The sequence below is a fragment of the Bison bison genome, unplaced genomic scaffold (assembly GCF_000754665.1).
Source record: "Bison bison bison isolate TAMUID 2011002044 unplaced genomic scaffold, Bison_UMD1.0 scf7180017864163, whole genome shotgun sequence".
NCBI classification, from domain to species: domain Eukaryota; kingdom Metazoa; phylum Chordata; class Mammalia; order Artiodactyla; family Bovidae; genus Bison; species Bison bison.
This window is the reverse complement of record NW_011494735.1, coordinates 8431274-8451941: the sequence shown is the minus strand read 5'-3', so window position 1 is coordinate 8451941 and position 20668 is coordinate 8431274. Positions and strand designations below refer to the sequence as shown.

At 40.6% G+C, this 20668-nt stretch overlaps 1 pseudogene; it reads left to right on the top strand.

Moving 5' to 3' along the window:
• The first annotated feature begins 3186 nt into the window (after positions 1-3186).
• LOC104989833 lies at positions 3187-18906 on the top strand (annotated as a pseudogene).
• Positions 18907-20668: the final 1762 nt, after the last annotated feature.

The following is a 20668-nucleotide window of genomic DNA, read 5'->3' as shown; positions in this document are numbered from 1 at the left end:
TGATAAAAATCTTGGTGGAGGCTGTGGGAGGAGAGGGAAAAGATTTAAGATCTGAGTAGAAAGAGTTTAAAAACAGATTCAGATTCATTACAGTTGCTGGTGGAGACTCTTAATGATTCAAAGTGTTTCTTTGGGTCAGAGAGTCACGGGGCTTTTTAAAATTGAACTTTTTTTTTTTTAATTACAAAAAAACGAATTAGCAGATTCCCCCAAAATATGAATTGGGCTTTGGCAGGAAACTGCTTCTTCCTGCCATCAGAGAGTCATGCGAGACTCAAAATGGCAAACATCTGTTTGACGGGCATCCTGACCTTGGCTTAGCAGAGAACTCAGAAGAAACAGCATCACTATTCAATGTATATTTTCATTTGAGACAGCAAGTATGGTGTGTAGCAGTGTGACCAAGTGTTAAGAACAGAGCAGCTATTTAGTAAATATTTATTAGGACACACCTAGGACTCAAATAGCTCAACTTCACACAGACACTGGGATAAAATTTCACGGTGTGTTGTGTATTCTGTACCTTACTGTGGTTCTTTCTTGTGCAGGTTAGAATTTGGTGGGTAATTAAATGCATGTAATACAAGCCACTGGGCTTCCCTGGTGGCTCAGCAGTAAAGAACCTGCCTGCCAATGCAAGAGATGTGGGTTCAATCCCTGGGTTGGGAAGATCCCCTGGAGTAGGAAATGGCAACCCACTTCAGTATTCTTGCCTGGAAAATCCCATGGACAGAAAGAAGCCTGGCAGACTACAGTCCATGAGATCACAAAGAGTCTGATACAACTTAGCAACTGAGTATGAATACACACCACTGGGCAAGGTTAAGCCTAGTTCACGATCATGCATGTGAACTAGACAGGCAGTCATGCGTTCCTTTTGACTCTTTACTTAGTTCCTCCTTACTCATTGGGCTTCCCTTGTGGCTCAGCTGGTAAAGAATCTGCCTGCAATGCAGGAGACCTGAGTTCAATCCCTGGGTTGGGAAGATCCCCTGGAGAAGGGAAAGGCTACCCACTCCAGTATTCTGGCCTGGAGAATTCCATGGGCTGTATAGTCCACGGGATCGCAAAGAGTTGGACAAGACTGAGCAGCTATCACTTTCACTTACTCATTAACATATTAGCAGACCTTTCCAGGGTGCTTGTATTAAGATTAAAATCATAAAAATAGTCTGAAATTCATGAATGTATGTTTGCTCTTGTAAACCTTATGTCAGATACTTTTCAGAATTAATAATTTTTCAGAATTTTATATAAGTAAAATGGTAGATTTATAATATATAATATCCCCAGCAGGTACTAGGGTGATGTTTTTTAATAAAGCATTTAAGTATTTTTGGCACTAGGTGGATATGTATGAACATAGACACTGATTGTGATAAAGACTATAAGTAACCTGACATCACTTCATGGCAGGCATTCTTGCCAAATGAATTATGAAAAAGATTCAGTTTTCAAAGACTTAAAGAATGTTCACAATTTTAAGTCAAGGAATGGTAGACTTAACATTCACTATGACCGATATAGTTTATTACTTCATACAGATATTGAAATAAAAGTTTACAAAACATGTTGCCAGGAACATATTCACCTTTGCTGTGACTATTTCATCAGATTACCTAGAAAACAGTTTTGACTTTTCCCTACAAACAAGCCTAATTAGAGGAAAATCAGCCCCACCAGCCACTGCAGATCTTCTGCCATTTGTGTTTGGAGTCTTTGCCTGGGCTTCGAGGTTGGCATTCTATTGGCATCACTCTGCTGGTTGACTTCTCATCAACTGTCATGTGAAGTGGGAAATAGAATTCCATCAGAGCCACACTAACGCTTCTGAATTCGAGCCAGGAAGTATTTTATTTGATGCACGAAACAACATAAAGCCGACATCCTGGCCCATGTGCCCCGTGGCGTCCACATCAGTGGCCGGGTGGAGAGCAGGGGCAGGATGGAGCTATGGATGAGATGGTGCATGTAACCACGCTGCTCTTGTTTCTGTTATCTCATGCGCTCCAGATTTCTTCACAGCCTAGGACCTCTGTGCTTTCTGCTCCCTCTTCTTGGAACACACTTCTTGTGACTTCTGAAGAGCTAATCCCTTCTTTTCATTTAGGCATCTCCTAACAGTACCTCCTGTGACAGACGTTCCTTGACCACCCTATTTAATGCTGTCCAACTCCAGTGACTCTTTATAATGTTACCATATTTTATTTTCTTCAAAGCATTTCTATGAGATGACCCTGCTGTTTGTTTACGTATTTACTTGTTCATCCTTTTTCTCCTTCAGAGTAAAAACTTTTCACACTCATTGTCAGGATGTTTAGTCCCTGGCATATGAAAGGGCTCACTAAACATTTGTTGAACGCATGAATGCTCCCTGCAATGTCACTAGTTCCCCCACTTTAGGTTGCCTCCTTCTCCCATTCCAACATCCCAATGTGCCTTTTGTGACAAATGTCCCAGAAGAAAAAATATTGCAAATGTGGGAAACGTGATAGAGCATGAAGTGGGGTAGAATATAAATTAGCTTCATAAACTGTGAATCATAAATCATGGTTCCATCTGTTCTGTGACAGAGTGAAAACAGCAAAAATTTTCCACAAGATAGGAACTGAAAACAGAGAGAAGCCATGAGTTTGGACTCATGGAAAGCCTATTACTATATTTTCATTATCATCTTTCTCCCATGCTCCTCAGCAACAGTTTTGGTCATACTATGCCCTTCTGAAACAAGCCCAGGAATTTATTCATAGTAAAAATTGGTTCCTTCCAATCTACAAGCTTGTACCCCTTAACTCCAGACCAGACACCTAGAAGCCATTCAACAAATATTTGAGGGCTATCAATGGTAAATTCCACTGTTACAGATTTCTTCTTCCAAGTTAATTACTTATTTTTTATAAAACAAAAGATTCTTTAAAACAGATAACCTACAGAAGAAAGTCCATTCATTTATAGTCTAGTATTAAATGATAAGCCTCCATGAAAGATTTGATGGGGTATGGAGCACTAAACAGTTTTTAAAGCATGAGTCACGACTTGAGCAGGAGAGGCCTGGGTGAGGCATGGTCACGGGCAGCAAAAGGGCACAGGGTGTGCTGAGAAAGGATGAGACATTCAGGGGGACAGAGGAATGAAGAAGGGTTTCTAAGACAACTGGTTCACATTAAAATTTTGCCTAAGGCCAACATGGTGGAGGAGGATGTTCTGGGAGACTTGGTGCCTTCAGATTATGTCTACTGGCTAAAAGCGTGGTGAAGACAGGAGGTCACCAGGACATCCTGGGGCTGAAAAAACCATAGTTTTATCTTGGGGAAATTAAATTAAAATGAACATCAATACACAGATTGACATTTCTGACAGGCTGCCCAAGAAGTTGATGGCAGTGACCACCTCTGGGGAATGAAAATGAGGGATGGTAGGGTTGCCGGTCAGTCTGCAGAGTTTTGTTTTCCTCTCTATAACTTTTTGTAGAATTTTAATTTTTCCCCATGACATGTAATTTGTTTCACAATTACAAATCTTTAAAAAATCAATATCTTTTAAAGACTTTACCATGTTATGTTAACTGAATGAAAATGAATATCACAGCAATTGTACGTAATAATAGTAGGGGGGCTTCATGACAGGGTTCAAAGAAACATTTTTTGGTGAATTTCATTTATTTATCATTCTTTTTGACTGCGCTGGGGCTTCACTGCTGTGCACACAAAGCTCTCTCTAGTTTTGGCAAGAGGGGGCTAGTCTCCAGTTGTGGCGCACAGGCTTAGTTGCCCGGAAACATGCTGAATCTTCCTGGACCAGGGATCAAACCCATATCTCCTGCATTGGCAGGCAGATTCTTAACCACTGGACCCCCCAGGGAAATCCTAACATATTAATACAAGAAGAAAACCCTTGCATTCATAAAACACTGTTCGTGTATAGTTTTCAGTCTTCTGTGCTGAATGTTGCTCAGTCCCTCAAGACACTGTTAGAGCTCCAGGAAGAGACTCAGCAGTAGCTCTAGAACTCAGACCCTCAGGTTTAAAATTCTCTGACATAATACCTCCTGCTCAACTCCATCTACTCTTCTTGTGACTTAGTCTCCTTTTTTTTGTCCCTCTCTTATTACCAATTAGACTGCTGTCTCTCAGAGTGTTTTTAATTTAAGCCCTGCAAGACCAGAATTGACTGTAGCTATGCTGTACTCAGGCTAGCAATAGTTTCCTAGACTTATTCGCTCCCTGTATCTTTATCATAAAATGAAATCACCTGAGGTCACATGCAAATCCATGTGATCTTTCCAACCTGAAAGCGTCTAACACATAACTCCTGTACTTAAAAAATCCAAATACTACTTCATTACATTGATAATACACTGAATAAATTTTCAAGTTTTCATACACAGTCCTACTTCATCTCTAGCAAAGAGAGGTGTACAGTAAAGTACACAAACGTACAACCACATGTAGAGGATATATTGTTGTTGTTCAGTTACTAAATCTTGTCTGACTCTTTTTGACCCAATGAACTGCAGCACACCAAGCTTCCCTGTCTTTCATCACCTCCTGGAGTTGGCTCAAACTCATGCCCATTGAGTTGGTGATGCCATCCAACCATCTCATCCTCTGTCATCCCCTTCTCTTCCCGTCTTCAATTTTTCCCAGCATCAGGGTCTTTTCCAATCAGTTGTCTCTTTGCATCAGGTGGCCAAAGCATCAGCGCTTCAGCTTCAGTATCAGTCCTGATGAATATTCAGGGTTGATTTCCTTTAGGATTGACTGGTTTGATCTTGCTGTTCTAAGGGACTTACGTGACAATGTAAGTCAGACTTCCCTGTTGTGATCCCTTCCTATAATGGAAAGGGCTGTTTAAGTCACAATTACATGCAGGGAAATAAGACTTGCACCACAATTGGTAGGTATGATCTATAGATGTTGGGAATGCAAGCTTTTTCCAAGTATCTGCTTCTGGAACAGCATGCCTTGTTTCATCTAAAAGACAAAAAGTGAGCAGGCCACTATGGCTTTACCCAAGCATTAGTCAAATGCTTTGGATAACTGTAATTTGTATAAGAGAAGAATTGTACACAGCTGCAGTGATATGGCAACCCACTCCAATGTTCTTGCCTGGAGAATCCCAGGCATGAGGGAGCCTGGTGGGCTGCCGTCTATGGGGTCGCACAGAATTGGACACGACTGAAGTGACTTAGCAGCAGCAGCAGTGATATTAGAGTTGCCCTAAAAAATTTGGGGAGTTTTCCTTTACATTTTCTACTCTTATGATTTTGAAAAGGCAGGCGACTTTCATGGGGGAGAGCTGTGGAAGTGACCTTATTTGAAGCAGCAGAAGGATCATAGAGATGGTTGAGCAGGCTCTGTGTTGTTGTTTTTTTTTTTTTTCAGTGTCCACACAGTTAACACTTGTTTGATTTCCTTGAAATTGAAGTAAGTTACAACCACTTCCCTGGCCTTATAAGAGTAATTTGTTGCTGAAGAACTCCTTGCAGGCAGACTTCTTATAGGTAAAAAAATGGACTATCCATTGAAATTATTAATGCACGGTTACTTTAAAAATGAACAAAGACTGTGTATTACTGAACCTTGGTAGAGAAATCTGTCTACCAAACATAAGAAATTTCCCCTTTACCGAGAAGGCCTGTGCTCTGCCATGTTGTATGAAAGGGGCAGTTTCCAAAGAGGTGGTGTCCAGACAGAGGCAGTCCTTCCTCCCATGAGGAATGTGTGACCACGTGATCATTTCTTGACAATAAAAGTTGTAGCTGTATGCATGACTTCTGGGCTGGAGTTTTAAGAAGAGATGTACATTTTCCAATGTACTTGTCTCCAGGATTCCACTGGATACAGAGTACACTGAGGCTTTAGGGGCTGCCTGGGAAATCCCATGGACGGAGGAGCCTCGTAGGCTACAGTCCATGGGGTCGCTAAGAGTCAGACATGACTGAGCGACTTCACTTTCACTTTTCACTTTAATGCATTGGAGAAGGAAATGGCAACCCACTCCAGTGTTCTTGCCTGGAGAATCCCAGGGACAGAGGAGCCTGGTGGGCTTTTGTCTATGGGGTCGCACAGAGTCGGACACGACTGACACGACTTAGCAGCAGCAGCAGCAGCAGTAGCCAAAGGAAGCCTGGATCCCTGAATCACCATGAGGCAAGAAGCTTCAGGTCAACCAGAAATACCTACATTGAACTATTTCTCAGCAAGGAAAAAAAAAAACAAAAAAAACCCAACACCTGTATTGTGCAAAGCCACTGAAATGTGGAGTTTATTTATCCCCCTAGTTTGAGGATCAGGATACTTGTTCTGTGAAATCCCAGATAGTAAATATTTCAGGCTTTTGGGGAAAAATATGGTCTATATCTCATGTTTTTCTTTTTTTAGCTGAAAAAAAATGCAATTTTTTCCAGTTTTTTCAGGTATAACTGGCATATAACATTGTAAATTTAAAGTGTATAACATGATGGTTTGATACATATATACTTATATATATGTATCTTCTTTTTTATAACCCTATGAAAATGTAAAAATCATTCTTGGCTCACAGGCTACAAAAGACAGCTACAGGCTTAACTAAAATAAACTTTTAAGACAAAACAACAGCAAAAGCTCACACAACAAAACAATATCAACAGTACATGAGCTATTACTCCTGTTGACTGTAGAGAAGACCTTTAGGCCACTTGAGCCAACCATTTCAACATGAGGATGGCTACCTGTGGTTATACCTTGTGGGGCCCAAGTGTTCCCAAGGCACAGACAATCCAAATTGGTTCTCATAAATGCAAAGAATGTCTCCAAAGTTGAAGTTGGAGTAGTATATCAAACTACTAAAAGAGTTGAAATCTCATAACTGAATTGGTATACCTAAGGATATGAATGGATTATGGCTTCCTTTCCCACCATCTTGCTTTGTTATCATACAGCACTTCTTCCACCACTCTTTAGTTTTGTTTCCTGTGCTCCTGTTACTGTGGTCTCCAAACAGTAGATCAAGATCAACTAGCAGATCTTGAAGCTCCACATGGTAAGATTCCAAGATGGTGTCTCCATTTCACAGACATGTTACCTTCACAGCCCGGGTTTCCCAGGTGGTTGGTGGGGCTGTCAGCCCTGGCACCTTCCATTCCACCCAGGTCCTTGTCTCAGTTAGCACAGAACCCAAGACCATTCAGCTTTCAGGAAAATCAACATCCAACAATAGGATGAGTTATTCAATGAGACTCTTCTGCAGCAACTCCCATGAAGATTTCAAAGAATTTCCAATGGTGTGAGAAAAAACTTGTGGAAGAATATTAAATGAAAAGAGCAGAATTGAAAATTACAGGTTTAATATGATCCAAACTGTCTAAATGGGTGTTCATTGGAAGGACTGATGCTGAAGCTGAAACTCCAATTCTTTGACCACCTCATGCAAAGAGTTGACTCATTGGAAAAGACTCTGATGCTGGGAGGGATTGGGGGCAGGAGGAGAAGGGGACAACAGAGGATGAGATCACTGGATGGCATCACTGACTCAATGGACATGAGTTTGAGTGAACTCCGGGAGTTGGTGATGGACAGGGAGCCCTGGCGTGCTGAGATTCGTGGGGTTGAAAGGAGTCGGACATGACTGAGCGACTGAACTGAACTGAACTGAAACTGTCTAAAAACAAAAACTTGAAGGAAATACACCAAAATGTTAGCAGTGGTTTTCCTGGGTGGTAGATTATGAATGATTAAAAAATAATAATTCTGTTCTATGCTTTTCTGAAAATATATACAAATGGGCCTATGTTATTTTTCAAAAAGATCAACAAAATTAATGGTAGTTCTTGCTACAAAGTCTTTGGAGAGCTCTGCTCTGCAGAGTGAGTTCCCAGCCCGAGTCTTGCTCTCTGAGAGTTTTTGCTCTGAGAAGTTCTTAGGGGACCCTGAAGCCCATGTTCAGATCAGGAACAGGAAAGGGAAGAGGAGAGTGAAGGACAGAGTTCTGAATATTAGGGAACATGAGATTTGAACCAGAGGAGATCTGGAGGCCCAAAGCAATGTTTGTTTGGTGAGCTGTTTCTTATCCAGTGTCTTATCCCCAAATATGCTCTGTCCACTCTGGTTGTTATCCATCTCTCCTTGGTACTCCACAAGTCCTGGCACAGGAAGTGAAGCAAGAAAGGCTTGCAGGTCAAGGCTGTCCCCTCATTCTCACCCTTCCATGAGGGGGTGAGAGCAGAAGCCTCCCACACTCTCTTCTTGTGACCCCAGCCCTGCAGTGCAGACCGTCCTTACTGTCCCTTATCTTTCTCAAATGATCATTGCAGGGTTATGCTGTGATAGCCCCACACAGGTTATTTCGTTTGCACACATGCTTGCGTATGCCTGTGCTCCCTCCTTGATCCTCTGCTGCGCACATGGTTATGCAGAACACCTGTTCGTTCAGCTAGTCAGCAGATTGCCCTGGAGGTACCAGGGTACAAAAGAAGCCAGATAGAAAAAGGTCCTTTGCTCTTGCAACTGACTTTCCACTATGGAGATAGACAGTAGCAAATACACACATGCTGTAATGTAGGGTAGTGCTGCAAAGAAAAACAGGCTGAGGAAGAGGCCATTGAGCTGGGGTGAAAGGTGTCTTTAGATACATTGGTCGGAGAAGGCTTCTCTGTGGAGGCTCCATTTTACCAGAGACTTTGATGCAATGAGTGAACTAGCAAAGTGCAGTGTGGGGATATGTGTTCTGGCTAAGGGAAGAGTAAGCACAAAGGTCTTGAGTCAGGAACAAGCTTGCATCCTGTCCTCAAGTTGTTCCCATTCTAGTGAATCAGACATATCAGTAAACAGGAAATTGCAATATTGTGTGAGAGACATTTATCATTCCATGTTTATAACTAAGTTTTATTGCCTTTAAAATGTATATTATCTCAAAAAATATATGCTATCTCTTTCTGGCTTACTTCACTCTATATGATAGTCTCTGGAGTCATCCATATCTCTACAAATGACCCAGTTTCATTCCTTTTTATGACTGAGTAATAGTCCATTGTCGGAGAAGGCAATGGCACCCCACTCCAGTACTCTGGCCTGGAAAATCCCATGGATGGAGGAGCCTGGAAGGCTGCAGTCCATGGGGTCGCTGGGGGTCGGACACGACTGAGCGACTTCACTTTCACTTTTCACTTTCATGCATTGGAGAAGGAAATGGCAACCCACTCCAGTGTTCTTGCCTGGAGAATCCCAGGGACGGGGAAGCCTGGTGGGCTGCCGTCTTTGAGGTCACACAGAGTTGGACACAACTGAAGTGACTTAGCAATAGCAAAATAGTCCATTGTATATATGTGCCACATCTTCTTTATCTATTAACACATATATGTGGAATCTAGACAGATGGTGCCCTTGACCCTATTTCCAGGGCAGGCAGGGATAGAGTTTCAGACTTAGAGAATGGACATGTGGACCCAGGAAGGAGGGAAAGGGTGAGATGAATTAGGAGACTGGCATTGACATATGTACATTTCCATGTGTAAAACAGATAGCTACTGGGAAGCTGCTGTATAACTTAGAAGGTCAGCTTAGTGCTCTGTGATGACCTAGAAGGGTGGGATGGGGTGGGTCTTGGAGGGAGGTCCAGGTTAGCTGTTTTACTTTGCTATGAGGCAGAAACTATCATAACATTGTAAAGCAATTGTACTGCAATGAAAAGTATATTATCTATTGTCTGTGCCCCCAGTTGGAGAAGGAAATGGCAACCCACTCCGGTATTCTTGCTTGGAGAATCCCATGGACAGAGGAGCCTGATGGGCTGCTGTCCATGGGGTCGCACAGAGTCAGACATGACTGAAGCGACTTAGTATGCATGCATGCATTGGAGAAGGAAATGGCAACCTACTCCAGTGTTCTTGCCTGGAGAATCCCAGGGACAGAAGAGCCTGGTGGACTACTGTCTATGGGGTCACACAGAGTTGGACACGACTGAAGCAACTCAGCAGCAGCAGCAGCAGTGCCCCCAATAGAAAATAAACTCCGTGAGGGTGGGGATTTTTGCTTTTTTTGTTGTTGTTGTTCACAACAGTATCTCCAAGTCCTGAAACAGCTACAGGCACATAGTAGATGCTGTTGTTGTTTAGTTGCTAAGTTACATCTGACTCTGTGCGACCCCATGGACTATACAGTCTGCCAGACTCCTCTGCCCATGGGATTCTCCAGGCAAGAACACTGGAGTGGGTTGCCATTTCCTTCTCCAGGGGATTTTCTCAACCCAGGGACCGAACCCGTGTCTCCTGAATTGGCAGGCAGATTCTTTACCACTGACCCACCAGGGAAGCCCAGGTAGGCACTCAGTATTGTTTAAATGGAAGAAAGAATCCCACACTTGCCCCCTTTCCCCCAGTTTCCCTCCCTGGAGGCAACCACTGTTATTAGGCTTTGGGAGGAGTGTGCTATTTAAGTGGACCACCACACCCTCCACCCAGCTTTCAGGTGAGTCTCTGCTTTTGCCAGGAGGTGGAGGGTGCTGCCCTCCCCACAGCTGTCACATTAGCTACAGTAGACACAGATTCTCCTAGGCTCCTCAGGACCTGGGTGCCCTTCCTGACTGTGGAGCACAGGAGATATTAATAATCAGGCAACTCAGGCATCCTGAATTCAGGCTTCTATGAGAACTTGGCACTTGGGAAAGACTATGTCCACTGCCCTAGGCACTGAGGACCACTCCTTCAGCTTATGGTGTCTTATACACCGGACATCTGGCAGCAGTTATTCGTTCTGCATGTGAGTGTGTAAAGTCAGTGCTGGCACAGGCCTCAGTGCCCTAAATGTTGGTAGCTTTTGCTTCTGCGGTGGACTTGACGCACGATCCCTGAACAGCACCCTGGCCAGGGATCAAGCTAGGGTGTAGGAACTCAGTTCCCATCTCAGAATGGGAACTACTCCAGTATCAGATCATCCACATAGAGCCTCTGGGGGAGTCAAACAGAATTTTCCGTCATTTCCTTCGTAGACAAAAGAGGCCCCTGAATTTTATAACGGGGGCCATTTACAATTTCCAAGTATTAGGGACAGAAGAAATCAATAATTACTGAATATCCATTCTTATTAGATGAATTAGAAAATTATGGTCCAGAAAATTTAAATGTGCCCAAGACCACACAGCAAGTAAGACAGTGGTTATTTAATTAGTTTTAGAAATTAGAGCAGATTTCCTTGCCTTGAAGAACATCTTCTAAAAAGCAGTTCCTTCTGGTGCCTGCAAGGCCCCATTCAGATTTCATTCCATCTCTCTAAATCCTCTGGATCGAGTTACTGCTTCTTAGGGTTGCAAGTACCCACCACAAAGCCTAGCACTTTGTGGACACAATAAAGGTTTGTTAATAAATGGAAGAAAAAACTTAGTCACTAACACTTTGTGTGAATTGGCATTAGTTTATTGGACTTCGCTGGTGGTCCAGTGGTTAAGATTCCACCCTTCCAGTGTAGGGGACATGGGTTTGATCCCTGGTCAGGGAAGTTCTGCATCCCACATGTTGTGGTCAAAAATAAATTAATTTTTTTTAAAGATTAATTTTTTAAAAAGACTTAGTTTTTTTTTTTTTTCCTCCCCCATATAGGAATAGCATATTCGCTAATTTTAACAGTTATCACGACTTTGCCTTCTCTATTAACAGCCACAGAATTCATCCATTTGCTCAGTCCAAAGTTCTGGACTACTTCCCGTCATACGGTACATGCAATATGTCATCAAATTTGACCGTTTCTCCCTCAAAAGGTGTCCCGATCTGACTAATTCTCACATCTCCCCTGCTACTACCTGATTCAAGTCACTATCAGCTTCTATCTGGATCACTGCACTAGCTTCCTTCTGCCTCTGCTCCCTCCTGCCTCTGCTCCCTGGACACAGCAATCAGAGCAAATCCCATAAAAATGTGTCAGATCACATGACTCCTACATGGTCTGTGCCCCCCTCCCCACCTTCATCCTGGAGCCCATTCTCCCCTCTCTCAGTTTTATTGAGAGAAAATATTGCCTAAGTTTAAGGGGTACAACATAATGATTTGATGTGTGTGTACAAATCATCTGTATGTATACAGATTGCAAAATGATTGCCATTAACATGGTGATGAGAACACTTCGTATTTACTCTCTTATGAGAACACTTCATATTTATTCTCTTAGCAACTTTCAAGTATACAAGACAGTAGCATTAACTATTGTCACCATGTTGTACATTACATTCCCAGAACTTACTTTTCCTGTAACTGGCAGTTTGTATCTTTCGATCTCCTGCATCCATCTCCCTCACCCCAACCCTCCACCTCTGGCAGCGACTAATTTGCTCTTTGTCTGTATGAGTTCTTTTTTTCTTTTAGATTTCACATACAATTGAGATCACATAGTATTTGTCTTTCTCTTGACTTCTTTCTCTTAGCGTAATGCTATCAAATGAAAATAGCTCAGTCCTGTCCAACTCTTTGCAACCCCATGGACTATATAGTCCATGGAATTCTCCAGGCCAGAATCCTGGAGGGGGTAGCCTTTCCCTTCTCCAGGGGATCTTCCCAACCCAGGGATCGAACCCAGGTCTCCCACATTGCATGTGGATTCTTTACCAGCTAAGCCCAAGGGAAGCCCAAGAATACTGGAGTGGGTAGCCTATCCCTTCTCCAGGGAATCTTCCCAACCCAGGGATTGAACTGGGGTCTCCTGCATTGCAGGTGGATTCCTTACCAACTGAGCTAGGAGGGAAGTCCAGTGCTAATCAAGGTCCATCCAAATTGTTGCAAATGGCTGGACTTCCTTCTTTTTGTGACTGAATAATATTCCATAGTGTGTGTGTGTGTTTATGCCATATATTCTCTATCCATTCATCTGTTCATGGACACTTAGATTGTTTCCATGTCTTGGCTATCATAAATATCAGTGCAGTGACCCTGGAGGTACGGATATATCTTTGTGATAGTGATTTCATTTCTTTTAGATATATACCCAGAAATGTAGTTGCTGTATTATATGGTAAATCTATTTTTAATTATTTGAGCACTTCTATACTGATTTCCATGGTAGAGCACCAATTTATATTTCTCCCAATAGTGTACAAGAATTCCCATTTTTCTACATCCTCATCAACACTTATTATCTCCTATCTTTTTGATGATAGTCATTCTAACAGGTATGAGGGGATATCCTGTGAATTAATTTGCATTTCTCTGATGATCTGTGTTGCTTAGCATCTTTTCATGTTCTTGTTTGTTGTTCGAATATCTTCTTTGAGAAAATGTCTATTCAGGTTCACTGCCAATTTTTAAACTGGTTTTTCTACTGGGGCATATGGATTCATATATATTTTGGCTATTAACATCTGATAAGAATTGTGGTTTGTAAATATTTTCTCTCATCCTATATGTTGCCTTTTCATTTTGTTGATTGTTTCTTTTGCTATGTGGAAGCTTTTTAGTTTGATGTAGTCTCTTCAGTTTATTGTTTATTTTATTACTTGGGCTTTAGGTGACAAATCCAAAAAAAATCATTGCTGAGACCAGTGTCATGGAGATTTTACCCTATGCTTTCCTTTAGGAATTTTGTGGTTGCAGGTGTTACATTTAAGTCTTTAATCCATTTTGAGTTAATTTTTGTGAGTGGTGTAAGCCAGGGGCCCAGTCTCATTCTTTTGCATATGAATATCATATTTTCCCCAGTGTCATTTATTGAAGAGACTGCTTCTTCTCCATTGAGTATTCTTGGCTCCCTTGTCAAGTATTGATCGTATCCTGGGAACTTTTTGGTCTCATCTCCTATCGCTGTGTCTTTCTTCTTTGTTATTTTTGACTCAGTAAAAGATTTGTGTTTGTTTCAGTTTTATTTTCCTGTTGGATGCTGTTACTTTGAGTTTGTCTACCTCCTACAGTACCATGAGCTTACAAAGGTTATCCTATTAGTACAATTTATTGACTTCTTAGTCTTGCCATGGCTTTATGTAATTCGACTGTTTTCTACTCTGGCTGCACATTAGAATTCCCTGGGCAGTTTTAAAGAAATACCATTGTCTAGGTCTTCCCTGCAGAGATTCTGAGGTAACTGGTCCTGAGAGGTAAGCAGCTGCACAGCATCAGTATTTTTTAAAGCTCCCTGGAGGGTTTAATATGCGGTTGTAACTAAGAAGGACTTATGTAATCCTTTAAAAGAATCTCCTGAAATACGTGTTAGTATTCCTATTTTGAGCCCTGGGATGGCAGGGACTTCACACCTTTTTTTTTTCTTTTTGGTATTTTCAGTGCCTATTAGAGTGTCTGACATATAATTATTGCTCACTAAATGTTCCATCAATGAATGGGCAAACTGAGGCATTAAAGGCTTGGATACCTTATCTAAAGGTCTAGCTACCTTGTTACTAGAGGTCACACAGTAAGTGATGAGAATTATTAATGGAATCCATATCTGTTTCCAAAGCCAGCGCTCTTAGCCATATATTATACTCTCTCTTCCTAGACCCTTACCTTGTAAGAGGAGGGGCAGTGCAAGACAGAAAAGCAACACTGAAGACAGATTTTTATTTCGCCACTTTTCCTGGGGTTTTTACAAAAATACTACTTTATTAAAATGGGTTAGAATTAATATGGAAGATGTTGCTGAAATATTTGATGAGACTATATCTTTCAGGAGCAGAGTGGAGAAAAGGGCTTATAATTTTGTTTTCCCTGGACTGAACTGACCCACGGTGTATTTTAGGGTGAAAACAAAAGCTTTCTGTAACAATTCTGTTTTATAGTAATTGAACCACAAGTCATTTCTATAACAGCATAAATCTATGTTTCCCGAGATGAAAGTGTATGCCACAAACCATGGCTTGCCATTTCACATATTATCATGTGGTTAGCCTCCACGTTTAAGCTTTGGTTATCTTAATGATAGAGATTTTCCATAAAACACTGTGTGAATGGGCATGTAAGTGTGGATGTTTGTATGAAAAAGAGAAGGATTACAGAAGAAAGATGGGAAAAGAATTACATCAAGAATCAAACAATGTAGTATCCAAATACCTTTTGTTTTAGACTAAATGTTTGTGCCTCCCTCCCCACCCCCACCCCCAAATTTATGTGTTGAATCTCTAAACATCTGTGTGGTTGAATTTGGTACTGGGACCTTTAAGGAAGTAATTAAGGTTGAATGAGGTCATATACGGGAGGGTCCTGATTCAGTAGGATTAGTGTTCTAGCAAGTTATCTAGTGCCTCTTATAAAGCTTTATAAGCTGTCTTCCTGTAAACATATGGAGGAAAAACCAGGTGAGACATAGTGAGAAGATGAACTTCTACAAGCCAGGAAGAAAGTCCTCACTGGAAACTGTATCAACTGGAACCTAGATCTTGGACATCTGGCTTCTACAACTAAGAGAAAAAAACTTTGTTTTGTTTAAACCACCATCTATGGTATTTTATTATGGCAGCCCTAGCAGACTAATATACCTTTGGAGGAGTGTTGGTGGCTGTAAAGACATGAAAATATTATTTTTGTATCAAAATCACTAATACTATGCCAAAGCCTTTTATTGGAGTTTATCACCAGAATCTTAATCGGAGGGAAATTTCAGGAAATGGGGTGGAATTTACATGAATTGTTTTTTCTAGATGAAAAGAGTAGATTAGTGCCATCTATAAGTTAACTATTAAACCAGGTTAGAATATTACAGAGAGAAAATGGCTATGCAGACTCATGGGAAGCTGTGGGCAGTATTATTCCCCAGGCAGGGTGGAGATAGGTTTGGTAGGCCAAGAGGACTTTTTTTTAATAAAAAATTAATTAATATATTTTGTTCATGCTTAAAGTAATATCATCTAACCAAGCTTCTTAATTTACTTTATTTTGTATTTTGTGCCTTGAGATTTTGCACTTTTTAAAGAATATTTATTTGTTTATTTTTGGCTGTGCTGGATCTTCATTGCTGCACAGGCTTTTCTCTGGTTGTAGTGAATGGGGGCTACTCTCCAGTTGTGGTGCACAAGCTTCTCTTTGCAGTGGCTTCTCTTCTTGCATAGAATAGTCTGTAAGTTGTGTGGGCTTCAGTAGTTGTAGCGCACAGGCTTAGTTACCCTGAGGCACGTGGGATCTTCCTGGACCAGGACTGAACCTATGTCTCCTCTATTGGCAGACGGATTCTTTACCGCTGGGCCACCAGGGAAGACTTTAGTTTACCTTAAATCTTCTAGTCCTTCAACCTTCTTTTAACATATTATATTTTCTTTGTTGACCTTAACAAATCTGATTTTCCAATCTTTTGGGGCTGTCAGGATAAATTAAAGTCTGAAAAGCCCCAAATGCTGGGACAGATTACTGGGATCAGTAGTTCTTTCTGCTCTTTTGAAGACCCTCCACAACCATGAGTTTTGCAAAGATAATAACAGTGGAGAAAGGGCTGGTGAGCAGAAAGAAATTGCTTAGGTCTGTGCATTCCTGTGGTGTTTAGATTTCGGATCCTTGCCTGGAGGTGAATCCAAAGATTCAAAATATTGCAAAAGTATATGAAAATGCAGCCAATCTTCTTGCAGCTCAGCTACTGAAAACATAAAAAGTTATGACTCAAGTAGTTGAGGGTTGGACTAGTCATAGGTGATTTCAATCGATTAAAAGCTATATCCCAGATATAGCTCAACTTGACTCTGAAAGAAATACTAATGATAAGCTCCTCATCCTAACTTCCAGATAGATAAAAGGGCTTGTGTTTGCTGGAAAATAAAATGAGTAAAACAAAACTAAATATTATACTTTGGTCACCACTGTTCTTTTATATACATTATTTGGAATATAACAAAAGAATTATGAAGCACACTAAGAAATAGGAAAATGGGATATATAGTCAAAAGAAAAATTAGACAATAGAAACAGACCCATGGATTACCCAGTTACTGGCATTAATAGAACTTTAAAACAACTAATACACATATGTTTTTAAAATTTGCAGGAAAAGATGGATATAATGGTTAAAAAGATTGGGCGTTTAAGAAGAGATTTGGAAAACTCTAAAAAAAAAAACAACGAAACAAATAGAAATTCTAGAACTGGAAAATATAGCATCTGAATCAAACACTCATTAGATGGGCTTAACATTAGATTGAACACCATCAACGTGAAGCTCAGTTCAGTTCAGTTGCTCAGTCGTGTCCAACTCTTTGCAACCCCATGAAACGTAGCACGCCAGGCCTCCCTGTCCATCACTAACTCCCGGAGTTCACCCAAACCCATGTCCGTTGAGTCGTCGATGCCATCCAACCATCTAATCCTCTGTCGTCCCCTTTTCCTCCTGCCCTCAATCTTTCCCAGCATCAGGGTCTTTTCAAATGAGTCAGCTCTCTGCATCAGGTGGCCAAAATATTGGAGTTTCAGCTTCAACATCAGTCCTACCAATGAACACCCAGGACTGATCTCCTTTAGGATGGACTGGTTGGATCTCCTTGTAGTCCAGGGGACTCTCAAGAGTCTCAGTGTACCTGAAGACAGACAACCCATGTATTTATATTAATATCAGATAGTATAGGCAAGAAGCATTACCAAATGAAAGAAAGACATTTCATAATGATGAAAGGGAAAATCTTTAAGGGACAATAATGCTAAATGTATATGAACCTCAAAATATATGAAGCAAGAATGTATAGAAATAAAGCGAGAAATAGACAGTCAGAAGCATAGTTGGGGATCTTAACATACTCCTTTCTCAGTAACTGGTAGATTAAGTAGACAAAAAACGAGAAAGGACATAGAAAATCTGAACCACTCTAACTTAATTTAAATTTACATAACACTACATTAAACAACTCCAGAATACTCCTTCTTTTCAAGTGCATTTAGAATATTTACCAAGATAGAACTCATGCCAAACCATAAAAAGAAGTCTGAATAAATTCAAAAGACAGAACCTATACAGAGTATGCTCTTAGAATACAATAGAAAATAATAACAAAAAGATATCAAGAAAAATCCCCAAATATTTAGAAATGAGAAACTCTTCAAAGAAGGAATCACCAGGAAAAACATAAAAGATTTTAAACCGAATTGTAACAAATACACATATCAGAATTTGTGAAATTGAAAGACGCTTGCTCCTTGGAGCAACCTAGACAGCATTTTAAAAACCTGAGACAGCTCTTTCCCGGCTGGAACCATAGAGGGTGCAGAAGAGAAGAAAAAGAAGGTTCCTGTTGTGCCAGAAACCCTTAAGAAAAAGCGAAGAATTTCGCAGAGCTTAAGATCAAGCTACTGAGAAAGAAGTTTGCCCAAAAGATGCTTTGAAAGGCAAGGAGGAAGCTTATTTATGAAAAAGCTAAGCATTACCACAAGGAATACAGGCAGATGTACAGAACTGAAATTCGAATGGCTAGGATGGCACGAAAAGCCGGCAACTTCTATGTACCTGTGGAACCCAAATTGGCGTTTGTCATCAAGATCAGAGGTATCAACGGTGTGAGCCCAAAGGTTTGAAACGTGCTGCAGCTCCTTTGCCTCCGGCAGATCTTCAACAGCACCTTTATGAAGCTCAACAAGGCATCAATTAACATGCTGAGAATTATGGAGCCATATATTGCATGGGGGTACCCAAATCTGAAGTCTGTAAATGAATTGATCTACAAGCGTGGTTATGGCAAAATCAACAAAAAGCAAATTGCCCTGACAGACAACGCATTGATTGCTCGATCTCTTGGGAAATATGGAATCATCTGCATGGAGGATCTGATTCATAAGATCTATACCATTGGAAAACGTTTCAAAGAAACAAACAACTTCCTGTGGCCCTTTAAATTGTCTTCTCCACGAGGTAGAATGAAGAAGAAGACCACCCATTTTATAGAAGGTGGAGATGCTGGCAACAGGGAAGACCAGATCCACAGGCTTATTAGAAGGATGAACTAAGGTATCTACCAGGATTATTTTTGTAATCTGGTTAATAAACAATTGAAACAAATTGAAATAAAAAAATAAAAACCTAAGACATTACTTTGCCAACAAAGGTCCATCTAGTCAAAGCTGTGGTTTTTCCATTAGTCATGTATGGGTGTGAGAGTTGGACTATAAAGAAAGCTGAGTGCTGAAGAATTGATGCTTTTGAATTGTGGTATTGGAAAAGACTCTTGAGAGTCCCTTGGACTGCAAGGAAATCCAACCAGTCCATCCTAAAGGAAATCAGTCCTGAATATTTATTGGAAAGACTGATGCTGAAGCTGAAGCTCCAATACTTTGGCTGCCTGATGTGAAGAACTGACTCATTTGAAAAGCCCCTGATGCTGGGAAAGATTGAAGGCAGGAGGAGAAGGGGCCGACAGGAGGATGAGATGGTTGGATGGCATCACCAACTCAATGGACATGAGTTTGAGTAAGCTCTGGGAGTTGGTGACGGACAGGGAGGCCTGGCGTGCTGCAGTCCATGGGGATGCAAAGAGTTGGATACAGCTGAGTGACTGAACTGAACTGAAAGATAATTTTATATTTGTAAAGGCTTGCATTACAAAATAAAGAAGGCTTAAAAATCAGTGCTCTCATCTTCCACCTTCAAGAGCTACTAAAAGAAATGCAAATTAAACATAAAGTAAATAGAAAGAAGGAAAAAGTAAAAAACAGAAATCAATGAAATAAAAAAGTCAACAAGGCCAAAAGTTGGTTCATTGAAACAATTGATAATATTGATAAGCCTTTAACAGAAGACAGAAAAGGCAAATTATTACTGTTAGAAGTGAAATAGAAGTCTTGTTAGGGACCCTGTAGAAATAAAAATGGTAACAAGCGAGTATCATAGCCTATGTTATGCCAGTAAATCCAGTGACTTAGATGAAGTGAGCAAACTCCTGTATAACAAGAATTAGCAAAAAGAAACAGAAAATCCCACAAAGAAAATCTTCGGCCCAGATGATTTCACTGGTGAATTTTCCCAAATATTTAAGGAAGAAGTAATACATTCCCTGGAGGAGGAAATGGTAACCCACTCCAGTATTCTTGCCTGGAAAGTTTCATGGACAGAGGAGCCTGGCAGGCTATTGTCCATGGGATCACAAAGAGTAAGGCATGACTAAGTGACTGAGCACACACAAACATGAATAATACCAATTTTACACAAACCAGATCAACATTAGAGGTTGCTATTATTGCCATCAATGTGATTTTCTTGAGTCTATTTCCTCAGTTTTTAGCATCTATCTTAAAGCAAACAGAACAGAACTTTTTATAGTCTTCTAGAAAAAGTCTTAATTCAACAGGAAGTTATTTTGTAAGTCTTTTGTTTTTTCCTATCTGTGTTCTTTGACTTCATGATATTTTGTGTTTGCAAAACACTCTACATTGCTGTTGCCTCTGACTTTAATCTTTTCTAACCTTTTTACACAAAACCAATTATTCCTCTGGGACTTAAGAAGAAGGTATTCCAAGCAGTGTGATCCAAAAATTTTCAGAGTCCTATCACACCTGGTTTTCTGGTATCTTTTAATAACAAGTAAAACTTTGTTTACTTGTTTCTTCAGTTCTTTTGTATAAGCCTTTTCTGAAGAATGACAAAGAATTGTTCAGATCAAGTGTTTCCTGCTTTCATTTTGTTTCATATAATGGGCTGAGATTAAAATTTGTATAGTAAATGGAAAATTTGTGAACAATCACAATAATGGCTGGAGGAAGCTTTTTTTCCTGCCCTTCTTCAGAAATACCAAGAGGCAGTTAGACTAAATCCTTCAG